Source organism: Cimex lectularius, unplaced genomic scaffold (assembly GCF_000648675.2).
Source record: "Cimex lectularius strain Harlan isolate CLEC.00 unplaced genomic scaffold, Clec_2.1 scaffold57, whole genome shotgun sequence".
Taxonomy (NCBI): Eukaryota; Metazoa; Arthropoda; class Insecta; order Hemiptera; family Cimicidae; genus Cimex; species Cimex lectularius.
The window spans coordinates 735,693-756,900 of NW_019392642.1; the positions used below are offsets into that span (position 1 = coordinate 735,693).

Genomic DNA, 21,208 nt, shown 5'->3' on the forward strand with positions numbered 1-21,208 from the left:
TTGGGAAGCGTCGTGGGGTCCTCTGGCTGCTTCTTTGGCCGCCCTGTCTGCTGCTTCGTTCCCGGCTATCCCTATGTGGCCGGGAACCCACACCAACACGACCTTCTTCCCAACTGTGTCGATCCCTTTTAATTGTTGTTTTATTTTGTTTACTAATGGGTCCACGGAGCTTCTTCTCCTGAGCTTCTGGACCGCACTGAGCGAGTCCGTATATACTACAAATGATTCTTGACGCTGACTTTTTATTATGCTCAGTGCGAGGGATATGGGATGTACATAGACATGGATTTTGAAATAAAATAAAATCCATTATATTTCGTGGTCTGATTGACTAAATAACTTCTTTCAATTAATTAATCTTTATGTTCTCTACCACTTAGTTTCTTCTTAGCTGGAATAAACGGGGAGTCGAAATGGGAAGTTTATGGCATGGGCGATTGAAGTCGCGGTAGCTCAAGTGGTTAGAGCAGCCGAAGGTCGTGAGTTCGATTAATTAATTGAAGGAAGTTATATTTATTTTTACTCCTTTGTTCGATTTACGGATAGCTGGGCGGTTGTGGCTGAGATTTCTGCGATCGTCTCCGAGTAATTAGTGGTGTCGGATGCAGACCTGTTCTTGTAAGGAGAACCACAGTCCTTTTTCTTTTGCACAGTGCGCCGCCGAGTCGCTCCCGTGACCCCGGTCGTCATTTCACAATCTTTTTTTTTTAACACCCCGTTTCTTGTCGACAATCGCAACAACTTTCTCCTGAGTCGCTTTCTGTCTGTAAATTATAATTCTCATTTTTCTCTGCGTTATCTCGAAATATCTTGCCCAAGCCGGAAAAAGCCGAGTCTCCGAAGTACACGATCGGATGATTGGACAGGTTAATTGAATGTTTCTGTTGCTGTGGCGTTTCGCCTAATATATAATCCTGTCCTAATCGTTACTTAGAAGACGATTAAGGAATGTATGGATTGTCCCGTCACAGGAACAGTCTGAAGTACTTTGATTATGTTTAAAACCGACCGTCCATCCTGACAATGGATAAAAATGATACTAAAGTATATCAGAAGGTGTTCCAATTTCATGGCCTTCTCACTCAATCCTACGATTTGGACGTGAACATCTCAAAAAATACCAACAAAATGTTCAATTTTTTATATTAAATAAGTTGTACCTATGTTTTATTTTATCTAGACTATATCTAGGCCAGAGTTTTCAATGGCTTTAATATATCACTTTACTGGCTGCGCGTTAAAAATGAATAGATAAATTATTGAAAATAAATTGCTTCAAAAGAATGATCAAGGTTCAAGGAAGTGGTGAATGATTATTTAGAGATGTAGGTTTAGAAAAACATTTTCTTTATCGAACAAACGTTTCGATCTTTATTGAGATCATCTTCAGCGCCTGGGAAATATTAATAAACAACACATTAAACAAAAACATTAAGATCTCACTGGCACTCTCAACACGACGCACAAGAATGACTCATCTACACAAAAAACACTTTGAGCTCTGAAGATGATTTTAATAAAGATCGAAACGTTGGCACGATAAAGAAAATGTTTTTCTAAAACCTACGTCACACCAGACCGCAACTCACGATCTCCAAATAACAAATACTTTGATTAAACATAAAATTTCTATAATTGTATAAATTTATATCATTGTATATATACATTACATGTATTTGTATAATTTAAACAATGTTTATAAATCTCAGGCCCTGAAGATGATCTCAATAAAGATCGAAACCTTGGCACGATAAACAAAATGTTTTTCTAAACCTACATCACACCAGATCGCATCTCACGTTCTCTAACTAATCATAAATTAACAGTCAGTAAATACCACACATTTCAACACGAGAAGATGTGAATATTACATAGAAAAAGTCCGGAGAAAGGAACCATTTCCCTTAAAATTGGAATTGTGGGAGAAAGGAGGCACAAATGGAAATTTGGAATCCTTCCAAAGCTTGCCACAGGTTTTAGAAATGGAGGACAGGTTCGACTAATCAAGTTTTATTTCCAAAATTGACTGTATAGTTTCAGATGTTGCTTTCCCTTTCCTGAATCTCCATACTATAACACGATATACTCTTGATAGGTAGGAAAGAAAATTACATCGGTTTACTTCCAAGTAGGGGACTTTTTTATGGAAGGTATTTCAACTACGAGGTTTATGAACAACCCTCGGAGTGCCAGTGTGTTTGCAAAAAAAACATGTTGGGTTCGAATGCAGGGCCGCTGGATTTACTTGCAGTGATGAACGCCGTGTCAACGCCTTAACCTTAAACCCAGTGGGGGAAGAAAATGAGCCTTAGTGACATTCTGCACTTAAGTTGCTAGCAATCTGCCACGGCTAGGGAATAAAGCTCTTTGATAACTTTTTTAACCGCATACCAGTGTGAACAATCAGTACGGTTTCAGAGAAAAATAAATCTAAAAATGGGCTGATCAATTGAACTACGAGATACCTATTACGTATAACATCTTCAAAGAAAAGAGAGATTTTGCATAACGTTTCGCTATGTCAAGGTTACCGTTATATCTGACGTCTTTCATAAAACGTTGATGTTTTTTGAAGACTTTTGCTGCTAACGCTAAGTTTACTGGGTAGTTTGTAGTAGTTCGGATTATAGTCGTGTCTTGAAAGCTTGTAAACAAAGACACCATTTAGGGATGTTATGGAGTCCCTTGATTGCAAATACTGAGGACCTGATAGTTGTAGAAGCTCGGACGTACAAAGTAAACAGTAATTATCGGGCGATTCGGGGCAAGTTCAGTTTAATGAACTCGAGGATGAAAATAGTAAAAAACTCTTAAGAAATAGCAGCTTTGAGCTTAGCTTACCAGTTTTAGGAAAAAGTGAAATATTATAGTGCAGTTAGGTAACCATACTGATTTTAACCGCATTCTATATTAATTCTCTTTGAATTGTAGGTTTTGAATTGTATTTAGGCGGTTCAGCCAAAGAGTCTGGATCTACATAATTCTCTTAACCTCAATTTTGACTCGTTTCGTGTCTCACTGATTAAAGCATTATCCCGAAGATGCTTCACGTTGAAATTATTCCGGCGGCATTTCTCAAAGAGGTTTTCTATTTGCTCGACACAATTCTCAACAGTACCAAATGATTTTTTCATATTATCGGGATATTACAAAAATAACAATGAACTTCCGATGTGGATGTGACTGGTTTAAATCGTTCCCGTGCCTGTTGGATGTTGAACTAACAAGGCCGTGTTGAAGACAACTGGCGTGTTCATTGCGTAATCCGCTGTCAACTTGCCATCTGACTTACAATATACTATGGATTTCCATTTGTTTAACAATGGCCTAGGGGTCCAGCGGTTATTCCTCAGGAGGAAAATTAGGAAACGTTTATGTATTTTTTTCAATCGTCCTCTACACGCAACGGATGGAAGACATTTTCACCACCTTTTCTTAGGCTAATACAGATAAAAAAAGATATACAACTGGGACAAATTTCCTAGTACAAAAGAAAAATATATATACATTTATATAACTTAAGTTTGTGCCTATAGAGGCACCCAAGAAGTAAATCAAGTTTAAGTGCTATCAGCAATGCAGAAACAAACGGATTGAGGAGAAAACCAGTGAATGGGGAACATCACATTACCAAATGTGAGAGAAAAAATAGTAATAATACAATTGTTAGGATTTATGATTTGTAATATTCAACACTTTAAAAAGATATTTACAATAAAAAATTAATTTTGTTTCATAATTCGTAGTCGTTTAGTTTGCTAGTCCTATCTGGTCACCCTATCGAAATTATCTTTGTACCAAACTTGAAAGAGTCCAAACTAAATTTTTAAGATATGCCGCTTTTAAATTAAAATTCCCTTCGGCGGATATTTCTTATGATAACTAGTATTTAACCCTAAATCTAAAATAAACAGTTGGTACTAATTTTTGTTACTGTTCTTAGCCGTCTACTCCAGTGCCAATTTTTAGAAAATGTTTTGGGATTTACCTCACATACCGAAAACAAGTAAACATAAATGTTATTTATTTAAATTAATTATACTTTTTATCTAAGGTCGTAGTATACATGAAAAAGCAAGTGTCATGAGCAGTACGCGAAATACCTTCTGCTGAATTTGTAGCTGCTCTAACCACTTGGTTCCAATCGTGACATCTCTCTTTTTCATCTCAACCTTAAATAAAAATCCATTGTATTTCGTGGTCCGATTGACCAAATAATTTCTTTCGATTAATTAATCTTTATGTAAGGTATTGGCTGAAATGAAAAAGTTAGTGTCACAAGCAGGATTCGAACCCACGGTCTTCGGTTAAATACGCCGCTGCGCTACCACTTGAGCTATCGTGACTTCGATCCACTCGGACACCAACTTTCCATCTTAAATAAAAAGTATAATTAATTTAAATAATTAATACGGTCAATTATGGCTACATATGGATAAATATAAATGTTAATTTTGATTGGGGAAACATTCTATTTATAGGACATCTCACATTATATTTAATTTCTTTATATTTGTCGATACTTTTCCACATCTATTAAAAACTCCCTCAAGGTTCGGGAATCGGTAAAGCTTTGGTACAGGTAAAATTTGGTACTTGACTAAGAGTAGCAGGGAGTGTTCCAATTTGTATTTAAAAAAACATTGCACGAATAATTTTTTTCTGTATGACGTATTGATTATCATTTTCATACGCAGCAACATACCAAAACAATTGAATTTGTGATTATATGAGGGCCTAATATATTTTTAGTAGAAGGGAAGTGTTATATTTTTTAAGTTGAATATAAATATATTTCACTTTCAACGGTCGTCTATATTGAAGCCTAGATATATAATTTCATGGACTTGATCCACCTAAAAACATCCATCACATAGTAGTTTATCAGTGCATTGGAGACTTGCAGTTAACATTTAAGCCAGTGGAATCTAATTCCGGAGATTAAAGCACATGAACTTCGATTAATTACTAAGTTACTAACCGAGAGTCGATTGCAAGAAAACCATTTGCTACGAAGCCTCATGTCAGATTGCATTTCTTTCTACATCCTTACAAGATTTGTCCTAGAACGAGTAGAAATATCATCTATATAAGTAGATGCTTCCTTTTAGATTTTCAGCGCACAAAATGTCGTTAACTTACACTAAAAAGAGAAGAGGACCTAACGCGGAGCCTTGAGGAACCCCATTGTCTTTTTTGTACTCGTACTCGATCAGACTACTTCCAATACGTACACATTGGTTGCGTTCAGAAATATACGACTGAAAAATTAATAACTTAAGTTAAGAATTTGGTTAAGCTCTACTGGATGACAAATTACTTTATATTATATTTTTTCCGATAGAGGCCGAAGCCTTATGTTGTAACTATTCCTGATGTCGTCCGGACAAAAAGATGATTGATTGAGATGTAGTCAAGGATAGAAAACAGACCGTCACAAAAATATATTTTATGTGTCAAAACTAGAATTGCTTTATAGAATTTATTTTAACACTTTCATTTCCGTTGTCTCAATTAAGGTGACTAACAAACGGATCATTGAATTGTTAATAGTAAATAATCAGTGAACAATTATAATATAACTTTTTTTAAAATATACAATATATGTTTTTACGACCGATATTCATCAAAACGGTATTAATATGCACTTAATCGTTTTCTCAGAGTTGTTTTCACCTGAAAAAAGGCCGGGGAATTCGCTTGCGGCCTTAACGGTTGTCGTTCGGTGGGATGATCGTGGGAACTATGCTCATTATAATATATAATTGTTTAAAAAAATCCTGATATTGGTGAGTTGAGGTCCAAACATAGGTCGCAATATCGTAGAGCACTAAAAATGCTAAAATTGATTTTAACGAAAGTCGCATTGATGAATCAAAGAAACCGCAAAAAACTACGTGGAGTTGATAAATAAAAAACGCTACATGATAATAAATATTAAAAAATAAATAAAAATGATGTGAGGGTGATGTATTCTACTTAAAACTTGCTTTACCTGCCCACCTGACGTTTATGGGCCTAAAGCTAATACAATTTAAACAACAAAATTGTTTATATAGTAAATCCTTTGTGTTAACTTTTAAACGAGAGTATTGACAAATTTGTATTACCAGAAAATGTTTGAAAACAGGGTACTTCCATTTTGTAAAAGGATAATATGATTACGTCAAATTATAGACCAATAACCTGGTTTTTGCTAAAATCTTTGAAAAAAATTCTAAAACCATAATTGTTGGACCATTTGAAGTCAAATAATTTGGTGGACAAAAATCAGTATGGTTTTCCTAAAAAGAAGAAGAACACAAGAGGCTGTACTGAGTTTTGTTATACATTGAAATGACTTTTGTTGACCTGCGTTTATAGAAGAAATTTTGGAGCAAAAAATTGATATAACTAGATGTTGCAAATAGCCGCACAATGAACTAAATGTTACACAAATTCAGAATTGAAATGAACTTTTAAACAGTTAAATAAAACCGTAAAATCGTCTTACAAGGGGACGACCAAGTTGGTGGGCCACGGTTTTGGACGACACTTTTTTCGTGTTACTACACTCCAAAATATCGGATACGTATCCGCCACTTCTTGTGAATATATCCTAGTTTCGCCAAAAATTTTTTTGAAAGTTGAAATTTTCCGTTTTTAACGTTTTTATTACACCGTCCTACTTGTTCAAATCAACTATGCGAATATATAATTTTTTAGCATATTTTATGTAGATTGCAATATAAATATATTACAAACTATAAATATATATATCATAATTATATATCAAAATTTTTTTCCCGTTAAACTAATATGAAATTTCGTTTTTACCTTCTAAAGACCTAAATATAAAATTTTGATTTAATTTAACTTAATCTATTCTTTGACTACCAAATTTTTTTCTGATTTATGAGAAGTCCTTATGGAAATATCGGATTGAAACGCTTTTAAAAAAAGTCTACTTAAAATAGTCGCAATTAAATGATCATAAATCGTTATTTAGAGATTAAAAGATATTATTTTTGGTGTATTAATTTCATTGTTGGTTAACAAAAAAAAATGTTCTACGATGCAGAATATCCAAATTGATTTAAAAAGGTAAATCAACAAAATAATACTTTTTCCCTAATTTTAACAAACATTCTACACGCAAAATAGTTAGATTTCTTCTCAAAACTTGGATTTGACCTCATTGTTATGATTCTAGCCTTATTAAACCCTGAGATACCGACTTTGCAGAAATGGGTATAAATTAATTTTTTGACTGATCATATATATCGACGACACGATAACCTCTGACTGACATTCCTAGTGCAAGTTCTAACATAATTTTTATTAAAAGCTACTTGATAAATCATTTTAAAGCGATTGTCAATTGCATTTTATAACTGTACCAAACATTAAAATCGGACTTCTTTAATTTGAAGAAGTGGTTAATTTCTGACAAATAATTTTGTGTTTTTTCTTATAATATTTTATATATTTTTATGGCTACATTCTTCTTCTTTTAAATAGTCTGTTTAACGTTAAAATCCTTTTAGGCATTTTTGAAGAATATCGGTTTGAATCAGATATTCCGATGCAACTTCTCCAAAATCGAAAAAAAAAATCAGGGTCAAAAAATCGATAAATTTAAATACAAATACAAATTATGTTTGGAGGCCTTTAGAGGGGATAAAACAAAATTTCATATTACTTTAATGGAAAAAAAAATTATGACCTAGTTTACTTGAAAAATATTTGGTTTTTAGAATTTTTTGGTTATTGATAAACTTTGATAGCATTTACTATATTTTTATTGCAATATTCATAAAATATGCTGTAAAATGGTGTATATATATAGTTGATTTGAACAAATGGAACACCTAAATACAAAAATATTAGAAAACGGAAAATGTCCAGTTACAAAAAATTTAGGCCCTATTCTCCAGAAGTGGCGGATAGGTCTCCGATACTCTGGAGTCTAGAATCACCAAAAAATTTGGACCAAATTCATGACCCACCAACCTGGTCGTCCACTTGTACGACGATTTTACGGTTTTAATTAACTGTTTAGAAGTTCATTTTATATGTTTCTGAATTCGTATAACATTTAGTTCATTGTGCGTCTACTTGTAACATCTAGTTATATCAATTTTTTTTCTCCAAAATTTCTTCTATATTTTTTCACACTTGTTATTATGTGAGACATATATTGTTAATGTTTTCGCTTATAGTAAAACACACCGATGATTATTTCAACTGATTCAATTTAACATATGAAAATATTAACTAAAAAATGAATAAGTTGGTCTCTCCGAAAATCATAAATGCATACTTAACATAAATAAAATGACTTATTTACGAATTATAATTAATTAACTGTTGTTACTAGATAATTGTACACAATTTATTATTACAACTGTGTGTATATTTTTGAATTGATGCAAATTTCGTTGATCGTATTATTTGAATTAATTTTTTAAAAAGTAAACAAATATGTTGTATACGAGATTAGGTAAGGTTTGGTCTATAAGATAGAAAAACAATGTAAGATAATCAAGAAACGATTTAGTTGGATGCTAAGCATTTAATGAATAATGTATTACTGCTTAATCTCGTTCAATTAAGATATTGGTTACAAGGGATTTTGAGGAAGACTGTTAAAATGAAGTGCACATACACAACTGTAGTGTTTGTTCGTGTATACATCAAATGCCTCATTTCTCTTCAGCATCGCGTGTCCGATTTGTTCGTTTCTATCTCTGTACCGAAAAGATTCCTTCTTATAAATTATTCAAAGGAATAAGTAAAGAAGATTACATAGGAATTGAGTCAGCTCACTATTGCTTTCTTATCCTTTTCCTCTACTAATCCTAACTGATAGATAAGTAGTAGGTTGATTTAGCCGTAATATATTCGAAGGAAAAAAAAACCGCACACACCTATTTCGTTTTTTATTTCAAACTATATATATTTTTATCAATATATTAATTATTACATATTTATTGTAATATGAACCATAACCATATAAACACGAGGTCAGAATTTCTTAAGTTTTAGTAGAAAGTATTTAATCATGATGAAAGGAAATTCAAAAACCACGGGAAAATCATTTAGTCTCAGATTAAAATTAAACTATTTATTACATGGAGCTCTTTGCTCTTAATAATACTTGTAATCTCCTTTGGCATCACGGAGGGGCTTAACGCTACTTTGCGTCAAGTAATTCAGCGATCGGATTTTGTCTTGTGCAACAGAATCCCACTCTTCAACAAGAGCGGTTTGATGCTGTTCAAGCTTGTTGAAGGCCGCGAACGATGTCTAATCCGTCTCTTTATCATTGCCCATAAGTGTCGTATGGGATTCATGTCGGGACAACGTGCTGGCCAATTCATTGCGACCACCACTACAATGTAGTAATGTGTGAAAACTCGAGCTACATGGGGTCGAGCATTACTATGCATTAACACGAAGTTGTCCCCAATACATGGAGCGAATGTGACCACATCTTCCAGAAGAAGCTGACGAAGCATAATTGACTGTCTTTGAAAAGGTGGTGACTCACTCATTGCACAAGAAGCGAAGCGTTCACCACTTCTTCTTCCGGTCATCTGACTGGCACAAACCAAACTGGCATTCCATTGTTCAAGTCTCCTTCCTTGACTACCTTCTCGTCGATCGAGTCTTCAGGTGACCCTAAACCTCTGTAAACCATCATGGATTATAGAGCGCTGCACACCCAAGACTTAAGCTGTGTAATCGACACTTCGCCACGCTTGAACAAAGAATATGCCCGGGCGAGATCTTACCGACTTTTGAAGTTTGAAGGTTTGAAGCTGTTCAAGCTTGTTGAAGGCCGCAAACGATGTCTAATCCGTGTCTTTATCATGTCCCATAAGTGTCAGATTCATGTCGGGACAACGTTCTGGCCAATTCATTGCGACAACCACTACAACCTCCAAATAATGTGTGACAACTCGAGCTACATGGGGTCAAGCATTATTATGCATTAACCCGAAGTTGTCCCCAATACATGGAGCGAATGTGACCACAGCTTCCAGAAGAAGCTGAAGAAGCATAATTGACTGTCTTTGAAAAGGTGGTGACTCATTCATGGCACAAGAAGCAAAGCGTTCACCACTTCTTCTCCCGGTCATATGATTGGCACAAACCAAACTGTCATTCCATTGTCCAAGTCTCCTTCCTTGACTACCTTCTCGTCGATCGAGTCTTAAGGTGGCCCTAAACCGCTGTAAACCATCATGGATTATAGAGCGCTGCACACCCAAGACTTAAGCTGTGTAATCGACACTTCGCCACGTTTGAACAAAGAATATGCCCGGGCGAGATCTTCCCGATCCATGCTTTTAAGAATAAAGTAATAATAATTTTTTTGCTTAATGGAACATGAAGCAAAACTTTCTCCAAGTCTTCTCCTCGCACGGTATCGGTCATCTGATTGGCACAAAGCAAACCGGCACTCATCTGGGAAGAGAACAGTCCCTAATTGTTCACGTGCCCAAGCAAGATGGTGATTTGCGAATAGTAGCCTCTCCAGTGGTAGAGAAACTGATGCGGGACGGTCTTGAGGCTAGGCTATTCTCACGAAGCCTTTGACGACTACTGTCGTTTACCCTTACAGTATAGACCGTTTGGAGTTTGTTAAATGAGTAGTACGTAAAATCAATAAAACGATCCTCTCTAGCTGTCATACGTCGAGGACCACTACCTTCTCATTGATCGAGGCGTCCGGTGGCCCTAAACCGCTGTCGACCATCGTGGTTTGGACTAGGGTGCCCGGGCGAGATCTTCTCGATTTAAAACCATACTTTTAAGAAAAAAATAATTTTTTAATCAAATTTACTGTTTCATAACAAAAACCCAGTTACCTCACTCGACAAGTTGACTCTAGAAAGGAGATTGAACTGATTTTCAAGGTCACCAACAAGTTTATGTTTTAAGTCAACTATTAATATTTATACCTGGTTATTATGTTAATAAACAAATATATACAACTGTCCCGTTTTTGTCTTTGATCTCATTATTTGTTTTAATTGGTCATTATTGTATTTATAGCGTTATCAAAGGTTGGTATATTTTCATGATCTGGATCTAATGGCTATCCCAGAACCAACCTCGAATGATGGTGAGGGGCTGTCGGTGGTCGCGTTGACTCTCAGGGGCTCTGAATTGGAATTCAAAGTACATTCCAAAGAGTATTTTTTTTAGAGCAACACCACCTGAACTCCAGTGGTTGATGTAACCTCTGCAGTTGCATTACCGAGTTAAAAAAAAAAAAATACACGCAAAGACTGTACAATGCCAAAACCCGTCTAACAGACTATACCAGCGAAAATTGTTCGAAGTTGATTATGAACAAGTTCTAAGATAATCAGAAAGTACTGAAATAACAATACGTCTGGTGTGTTGGGACAAACCCCCTGTCAAGAAAATAAGCAGGAAACGTTACAATCATATTAAATCGACAAATGTTCGACCTAAAACACGAGTGGGAAAGTTGTTGCAAACCTAAAATACACCCCTCCATATTATATATAACCGGAAAAAACGAGCTATCAGAAAGTTTTAATCCTTTTACTTCTAATCCGACAACGCACTAGGCGCTAACCGCTCTCTCCAGACTTTAATCGATTGCTTTCACTAACACGGCTTATAATACGATTTAAAGCAATTCGCTTTGGGCGGAAGTTATAATTAATTACCTGATTGTTACAATACAGTTAAATGGTTATTTTTTTACGAGGGTCTGTGTACAATCCTCACTAGTCTCAATTTTCCTTTTTTTTTTAATACGTGCCGTGATTATTCATAGATGCCTTAAATGTCCACCTTTTGAAATAAGACGAATGTATTGAATTTATTTCTATAATAATTCGATTAGAAAATTGTTTTCTCTGCACGCGTCCGAAATGAAAAAAAATGATAGAATGAAATTCGATCGAGGTATCTGTTCGAGGGAAGAGGGGCAACTTTGCTGGAAGATGGAGAAATGAAAGAAAGCATCGTACTTCCGGGATTGTCGTGGGCGTTTTACTCCGATTCTGGCTCCCACTCGGGGAGCTCCTTCCCAAGCTTCCAACTTTCACTGGGCAACTGGAGAAGATCCGGTTATGTGAGTTGATTTCCAATTAAATTTAAGAAATAAGAAAACACTTTCTTCTATTTGTTCGGAGGGCTAGGATTTGCTGGACTAGATTGACAATGGCACCCGCACGGCATCGTGTTTCTGCGCTTTTTATGTTTTTTACCGTACAAAACGTTATAACAATTGAGTCGTGTATTGAAATTGATAGCAATTAGATGAGGATTCGTGTCTTTTCGAGTTAATAGTGAGCCGAAAAATTCTACAACTGAAAACACACAATTTCAACAATTTCGTGGAAAACGTAAGGGACGCTGCTGACATGGTGAAAGTGGATACATAAAAATAAGCCTTTGTGCGACGTTGTTCGAACTGGAAGTATTGGGTTCTATTAGATTAGGTAGTTTGGCTGAGCCGCACATTCCCCCGTAAGTCCATGTCAGTTTTAGAAGTGCGTTGTACATATGTCTTCAGTCTATTAAAACATAGGTTTGAATGTCCGCCTAACAGTCCATAAAGGAAACAATATTGGGATGATAGGGATGTCTGCAGTATATTAAATAAAGAATAGGACCCAAGGCACGGCCTTGGGAGACTCCTACCAGGGCAGGCTGGATGGTGTGTTTAAATTAAGTTTTGGGAAAAGCTCTAGAAATACTTTGAGAGAGAAAAAGTATTGTAAAAGTCAACTAATTCAACGAAGAAAAGTGTTGACGGCATTCCATCAAAGAAAACTAAGCAAGTTAGACTGATATTAATTTCGGTGATGAACGCAAATTTGATTACAGAATTAAAATTACCTTTTGCTTCCACAGATATCTAACTTGTTTGAAAATGGTGTCTGGTTTTTACTAAACTACGACACCTCAATCATTGCAGTCCGAGTAGTTTTTTTTACATTTTATTTCGTTTAGATCCTTGATAGACGAATATCTCTATTAGGCTCTATTATTTTGGCATTAGTAATGTGTACTGCACCGGTAGTTTTCTTTCGAGGACGAATCTCCAGCATCACTTTATCTATATTAACGTTGGTGCCACAGAATGCAATACCAATTTACAATTAACTTGGTTTAACACAAATATTTGATTAAATTTTCACATATGTAACATATAAAGTATATTTGAGGCCAAAAATTTTGTGACATCCCTACTCTCGATACTGACGTCACAATTGGGGAGGGGCGAACAAAACCGGACACGATACAATTTATTTACACTTTTTGTCATTAAAACTAATTAATGTCTTAAATTAATATTTTCGTTTTCTTTTTTCCAGATATTTAGCTGACAAACAAGATAAAAGACGATGTAAAAACGGCCTAATGACTTTTACTGCCCGGTAAGACTTTTATAAATAGTTTACATTTATTTTAATTTTATTTTAATCGTGCCTGTTATTCATTCAAGTTGATGATGAAGGTTGTAAGCAGAACGACCTTTTTTCAAGTCTACAATTCTACGTCGGGTTGTTCTTATATGGATAATTTTTTTAAACGAAAAAATACAATAATAAAAGCATAATAGAAACTTTTCCGTGGATGAAACATTCCATGTCGCCAGAGTTTCGTCATTACTATGTTTATCTGGTGATTTCGTGCAGGTGTAAAAGGTGTAGTTAGTTTTACAATTAAATTAGTTTAGAAATATTTTATTCGGGGAAAATGTCTCCACTGGTACTTATGATCTTTTCCAAACTAGTTACTACCTCAGTTATGCCCGTCTTATAGTAGATCCTGTAGATTTCTCCGGCCATTGTCTAGCCTAGTGGCAGGAATGTGTAGCGCCCAATGCCTGCCGTACTTCACCAAACAAAAAGCATCACCTTTTGTTGGTGAATATTATTGGTGATTTAGGGTAATTTGGCGCCAATGGTACGACCTCCTGGTGTTACTATACCCGATCCATTTTTCACCGCATGTGACAATCCGGTCAAAAAACCACTTCACTTTGTGCCGTGAAAGCAATTTCAAGGTCAATTTACAATGAACCCATTTGTTCAGCTTCCACGTCTTCCCTAGAGCGAATGGTTTCATCCCTTGACCACTCTGGCGAGCTCCTGGCTCGACTGAAGTTCGCTTCCCTCAATTCGTCGTCGTTCAGACAGGTCTCCCCGTGATTCGTCCTTAATCCCCTCATTCCCAGAAGCAAACTTTTTGAACCATTCGCTCACTTTTTGTTTCATCACGAATACCGTGCACATTTTACGAGTTGCCTCGGCCACCCTAGTAACGGGCCAAAATTCATACAAGCACCAATTATGTGTTTTGAAGCCACGAGAAACTAAATGTGTAATTTACTCTTAACTCATTGATCAAGACACTTTTTCTTTCTGAACTGACGCTATCTATCCCCTTCGTATTGCGCTATCTAAACATCTAATCCTCCATTGTAACGATTGATTAACGGTATTGAAAGAATAATAACTGAAAAACCGCATTAACTTTTCTGGTTATTTGGTATTTCAAAACGAATAATATAGTTGGTGAAATAACGTCATCATCAGTGGTTTTTAATCCTTTTTTAAAAAGATAGTTCCTACTCACAGTAAGTTGTTTTGCAACGATACGGATTTCGAGCCCTTTAGCTCATCATCAGGTTGGAGGACTTGTACAACCAGGTCTCTCGACATGAATTGCAAAAGTGAACCCGCTGATATCCCCGTCAACGCGACGTTCCAATTATCAGCTGGTTTTTTAATGGCGCTCAATTTGAACGAAAAGCGGAAATTATAACACAAATAAATATTATAACAGTAAATACTGTAAGAAATAAATTAGTGATTAAAGATAAAAGATAGAAAATTAGAATGATACCTTAATATTGTTAAATTATTATAAAAATAATAACAATTAAAATAATTAATTTTATTATTTGGGCGTTTAATATTATTTATGTACATATTTAAAATGGGAGGTAGATCAAAATCTGTTATATTAATAATGCATTTATCACCATGTTCAATTTTACATTTTTTAATTTCAAATTTCTCAAACCAATCTAGTTCTCTCCCTTTGTCGAAACTATGTAACACTGTTGTATTTAAATTGGAATTGAAATTATGTTTTGTTCCTTTTAGATGGTCTTTAAATTCCGACAATTTACTCGATTTAGGCAAGTGTACTTTTATTCTCGTTTTTATTTCTCTACCGCTTTGTCCTATATATGTAATATCACAATCATTACAATTGCGTTGGTAAACCCCACTTTTTGCCAAGTTGTCTACCTTGTCTTTAGGTTTTGAGAGGATGTTTTTAAGTAAACCCGTACTTCTAAAAGCTATTCTAAAAACCTTCTTGTTTAAAAATTTAGTAACTTCTTCCGATAATTCACCAATGTATGGCAAACAACGGAAACCTAATGATTCATTTCTGGTGGGGTGGCTGAGTCCTATTGTTGATTCGTTTAAAGTTAATGTTTTTATTCTTTTAACTAGCAACCTATCAATAAAGTGGTCCCAAAAGGCTGCTGTTTCATTTGGCTCATAGACCGTAGGTTAAAACTTCCAATAACACCTGTCAACCTGATGATGAGCTAAGAAGCTCGAAATCCGGATCGTTGCAAAACAACTTACTGTGAGCAGGAACTATCTTTTTAAAAAGGATTGAACACCACACTCACTCCATCATTTATCATATCTATTAGTTGTTTTTTTTTTTTCTAAATTGTATTTATTTATTTACGAGCAATAAATCAAATTTTTACAATAATTACAAGAAAGACAAAACACCAAATACGTTCAAATATTAAACATTGACAATAATAAAATAATAACATATTGTCTAATTTAGATATCAATATTTGAATACATAAATTATATTTGGGATTTGACTAGTCAATAAAAACAAACGTACATAAAATTAGTTAATTCTACATGCGTATATGTACACAAGAACAATCAAAGAACACAGCCGGTAAAAATATACATGTATACACATACACACGTATAAAAAATACATATATACATACACCAGATTACTAATTGACCGTTGTTGTAAAAATTCATCTCAAATTCCTCTTCAAACTGGCTTTAGATGTATTATTAATATCTATATTGTTGGTTAGCATCTTGACCATATCCATCATTCTGTATGTGGTTGTGCGAGACAGTGTAGTTGGTAAAGGAAAATTGATGGTAGAATACTGTTTTATGACAGAACTCTAGTCACAAAGGTTGAAACAGTTTATAGTTCTTCTTTACGCGTTGAATCTGGAGTACCTCAAGGTAAAGTCTTAGGTCCAATTTTGTTTCTTTCATATTTTAACCATTTTTTGAAAATTCTCTGGAAAAATATTTAGTTATGCAAATATGGCATTTCGTTTTGTTTATAAAGAGAGGATTATTATTCCAAATTTTAAATTACAAATTGCGGGTGTGGACAGATGGGACTTGAAAGTTGAGATATGATAGCAATGCTGGGGAAGAAGAAGACCGTTTATACTGTCGCTATTATAATAAAATTACAATTATAATAACATTTCAATTGATTAATTGAAGTACTTAGCAGGCTTTGTTTGATGTTACTAATTTGATTTCACAAGAAATTAATAAAGGTAATTACGTTATTGGATTGTTTTTGGACATTAAATAGACTTTCGACTCTGTTGATCATAAGTTGATGTAAAAAAACTTGAGTGTATTTGGTATCTCTAATATTCCTCCTAAACTCCTTGAATCATATTTATTGAACAGAACTCTAGTCACAAAGGTTGGAACAGTTTATACTTCTTCTTTACGCGTTGATCTGGAGTACCTGAAGGTAAAGTCTTAGGCCCAATTTTGTTTCTTTTATATTTTAATCATTTTTTGAAAATTCTCTGGAAAAATATTTAGTTATGCAAATATGGCATTTCGTTTTGTTTATAAAGAGAGGATTATTATTGCAAATTTTAAAAACTACAAAGAAGGCAAAAAAATTATAATTTCAAAAATTTTAAATTGTAGTTATTGTGTATTATTACAATTAAATAAGGTTTTTAGTTGAGACGAAAAAAAGCCAATGGCACGAGCGGGATTCGAACCCACGATCTTCGGCTAGATACGCCGCTGCTCTACCACTTGAGCTATCGTGACCTCGATCCACTCGGATCCACTTTTTCAAATGTCGTGTAATCTATTCTCGGCGACAAATGGCAAAAAGGAGGGAAAACTCATAAGGTGGGGTTGAGATGGGAAGTTGATGTCCGAGTAGATCGAGGTCACGATAGCTGAAGCGGTAGAGCAGCCGCATATCTAGCCGAAGATCGTGGGTTCGAATCCCGCTCGTGCCATTGGCTTTTTTTCATCTCAACTAAAAACCTTAATTAATTGTAATGTATTAATTGGTCAAGCAGACCACGAAATTAGTGAATTTAATTGTGTATTATGTTTGTTTATTTTTCGTTTTTTGAAGATATATTCTGTTTATTTATCTGATGATCTCCAAAATCTCCTGCTGCCTAGTACAAGCTTTGCTTTTTGACAGCAGGCAGGGATGCACCAAAATATTATTTTTGTTATAAATTTATATGTAATTTACACTCTTGCAAAGAAAGATATATTTTTATAATTGTACTTAATAAATCCCTTAAGTTTTTTTATAGCTGCTTGATAATCCAAAAATATTAACTAAACCCTTCAATACAAAACGTTACGTGTAGTAGCCTGTAATTTTTTCATATACATAAATAATTTAAAAGGTTGTTGTTGGTTCTACGACGTAACATTGACGGCTCTGCCCACACACCAAATAATTTAATAAGATATACTGGTTGGCCAAATAGGGACAAGGCCTTTCAGCTCGCCATTAGCACTTGATGTCCTAAAAAGATAGCATTATGTTTTAATTTCATATCCATCGGGCAAATATTTTTGAAGCAACATCTCTTAAGAAATAAGAAATGGTTGTTAACAACTGAAAAAAAAAAAATTCAAATAGGAAAATGAATAAAACATTACATAGAAAGATACATCGTTTCAGTTTCCTTATCCTACAATAATCTGTTTACTTTACCTTTATCAACAAATATGTTACAAATACCTAAAAAGAAAATATCTATAATTATTAGGCGATGTTGAAATTCAATTACCTTGCATCTGTTTTTGGTTATTAATGATTCTTTAATAAATCATTGTAGTGGATCAAATTTATCGATTTTTCTTCTGAGTTGGTTTCCCTAGGTCTAAAAGGGTTTTGTTATCCACCCAAAAAGAAAAACAGCCGGACACTTGTATTTGTTTGCTTTCTTTTCCATAATAACTAGGTATAATGATTAGTTGACTTAAAACTTGAACACGATATTAATCACTTGTTTACCGTTAAACAATTTTGCTAATCCTTTAACACTCTTTAGATAAAAAATAAAGAAAATCAGTTCAATTTTCAGAGCTAAATTGCTCTATGGATTAATTGGTTTTTAAATTATTACTTTGGTGAAATAATAAATTTGATTCTTTTAATGTAGTTAGGTTTATTGGAAGTAAGTAATATAGTTTGGCAAATAATGAAAAATATATACAGTAATCCATTATATGTCTTGGTCTAATTGACCAAATAACTTCTTTCAATTAATTAATCTTTATGTAAAGTATTGGCTGAATGAAAAAGTTAGTGTCACGAGCGGGATTCGAACCCATGACATTCGGCTCAACACGCCGCTGCTCTGCCACTTGAGCTATCATGGCTTCGATCCACTCGGGCACCAACTTTCCATCTCAACCTACAACCTTTCGAATTTTTCCTCCTTTGCCATTTTTCAAATGTCGTGCAATCACGATTCGATTCTCACGGGGAGCTGTTAGTGAAGTTATACTTCGTTTTACTCATTAAATCCATTATATTTCGTGGTCTAATTGACACTTTTTTACAAGTGAAATTATCAAACTTGAAAAGTTTTCAGCTTTTTAAAATTATTTCATGTGGATATTATTTGTTTAAATTGATTCCTGCACATAGTGCAAATTCTTTTTTAATTGTAGTGCCTTCCATTTGAGGCCCAGAACGTGGAACATTGTCCTGGAAAGACAATGAACTAGCGATTGTATTCCAACTTTCGTATTGCCAGCAATACATACATTTTTTCATACATTTTCACGGTTTTTACTTACAATTTAAAGAGAAGATTCAACTTTGTTTAAAATTAATCCGTTTATGTTTAGTGGTCTAATTGTCCATATTAATTATTTCATTAAATTCACTTCGAAGTCCACTTTACCAATTAATTCATTACAATTAATTAAGGTTTTTACTTGAAATGAAAAAAAAGTTAATGGCACGAGCGGGATTCGAACCCACGATCTTCGGCTAGATACGCCGCCGCTCTACCACTTGAGCTATCGTGGCCTCGATCCACTCGGACATCAAGTTTCTATCTCAACCCCACCTTATGAGTTTTCCCTCCTTTTTGCCATTTTTCATCTCAACTAAAAACCTTAATTAATTGTAATGTATTAATTGGTGAGTAAGTGGTGGTAATGAAAAATGGCAAAAAGGAGGGAAAACTCATAAGGTGGGGTTGAGATGGGGAGTTGATGTCCGAGTGGATCGAGGTCACGATAGCTCAGGTAGGTGGTAGAGCAGCGGCGTATCTAGCCGAAGGTCGTGGGTTCGAATCCCGTTCGTGACATTAACTTTTTCATTTCAAAAAATATCTTACATAAAGATTAATATACAGTAATGTTAACACCAATTGGTATGCAACATGTAAGTGGGTTTCAACCCAGTGGCTGTCCTCTAAAATTTTAGATTTTTTAAATTATTAATTTACACAGCATGATATCTCCTTTTCATCCTAAGTTCACGTGTCGTGACAAAATCAGTGATGATGGTTATCAGCTACTCTCTTAAACGTTATACATCATTCGTGATAATCCCAGATCCCGATTTTGGTGGAATTGGAATGTTTTTTATTTAAGAGCCACTTGCAAGGAAAGTTGACGCATACTGCCAAATGGGTCGGAGAGTGGATAGATATAACAACATTTTGTTGAAAGGTGAAAGTGAAAAACTCTTGTCATTTCACTGATATGATTTCATTATATGAATTTCAGTGATATAAAAATGAAATATGAAATTGATTAAAAAAAAGTATTATTACTTTATTCTTAAAAGCATAGATTTAAGACGGGAAGATCTCGCCCGGGCATATTCTTTGGTCAAGCGTGGCGAAGTGTCCATTACATAACTTAAGTCTTGGTTGTGCAACGCTCTATAATCCATGATGGTTTACAGCGGTTTAGGGCCACCTTAAGACTCGATCGACGAGAAGGTAGTCAAGGAAGGAGACTTGGACAATGAAATGGCAGTTTGGTTTGTGCCAATCAGATGACCGGGAGAAGAAGTGGTGAACGCTTTGCTTCTTGTGCCATGAATGAGTCACCACCTTTTCAAAGACAGTCAATTATGCTTCGTCAGCTTCTTCTGGAAGATGTGGTCACATTCGCTCCATGCATTGGGGCAACTTCGTGGTAATGCATAGTAATGCTCGACCCCATGTAGCTCAAGTTGTCACACATTACTTGGAGGTTGTAGTGGTTGTCGCAATGAATTGGCCAGCTCCCGACATGAATCCCATACGACACTTATGGGACATGATAAAGAGACGGATTTGACATCGTTTGCGGCCTTCAACAAGCTTAAACAGCTTCAAACCGCTTAAGTCGGGAAGATCTCACCCGGGCATATTCTTTGTTCAAGCGTGGCGAAGTGTCCATTACACAGCTTAAGTCTTGGTTGTGCAGCGCTCTATAATCCATGATGGTTTACAGCGGTTTAGGGCCACCTGAAGACTCGATCGACGAGAAGCTAGACAAGGAAGGAGACTTGGACAATGAAATGGCAGTTTGGTTTGTGCCAATCAGATGACCGGGAGAAGAAGTGGTGAATGCTTTGCTTCTTGTGCCATGAGTGTGTCACCACCTTTTCAAACACAGTCAATTATGCTTCGTCAGCTTCTTCTGGAAGTTGTGGTCACATTCGCTCCATGCATTGGGGCAACTTCGTGGTAATGCATAGTAATGCTCGACCCCATGTAGCTCAAGTTGTCACACATTACTTGGAGGTTGTAGTGGTTGTCGCAATGAATTGGCCAGCACGTTCTCCCTACATGAATCTCATACGACACTTATGGGACATGTTAAAGAGACGGATTAGACATCGT

At 35.1% G+C, this 21,208-nt stretch overlaps 1 protein-coding gene across 1 annotated transcript in view; it reads left to right on the plus strand.

Moving 5' to 3' along the window:
- The window catches only part of LOC106661995 (F-box/LRR-repeat protein 7-like), a 67,086-nt gene that overhangs the window by 21,618 nt on the left and 24,260 nt on the right, over nt 1-21,208 (plus strand). Inside the window, exon 2 of the mRNA XM_024229928.1 lies at nt 13,350-13,412. The gene's annotated coding sequence lies outside the window, so the exon portion shown is untranslated. The remainder of the gene's footprint in view (nt 1-13,349; nt 13,413-21,208) is intronic.